Genomic DNA, 432 nt, shown 5'->3' on the forward strand with positions numbered 1-432 from the left:
TGCCTTCCAACCAGGATAGTCATCTTGAACTCCACCCTCACCCACAACATGAGTATGTAAACAATTATTGATAACCAAAAGAACACAATCTGACAGGATTTTTTTCTATGCAAGTCATGGAAATGAGGAGCTGCACACTCATTTCCCCCATTTCCATGGGGCTGATGTGGAAGACCTTCCTGCTGTATTTTACCCAAAGATATCCATAGTTAGAGTTTGGGAGCCATGTGCTCCAGATGCAGTGTAACATATGTGGCACCCTGATATTGGGCCTATATGCTCCTCGGAAACTGCTGAACTGGAGCAAAAATATGCACACAAATGACTACTTATAAATATATAATATCATTTGGAATATGAAAGAAAATGTAAACATTTTATTTGGCAATTTTCAAATATGTGAATTATGGAAAAGTACATCTCCCCCCCCCG

This window comes from Rhineura floridana, chromosome 7 (assembly GCF_030035675.1).
Source record: "Rhineura floridana isolate rRhiFlo1 chromosome 7, rRhiFlo1.hap2, whole genome shotgun sequence".
NCBI classification, from domain to species: Eukaryota; Metazoa; Chordata; class Lepidosauria; order Squamata; family Rhineuridae; genus Rhineura; species Rhineura floridana.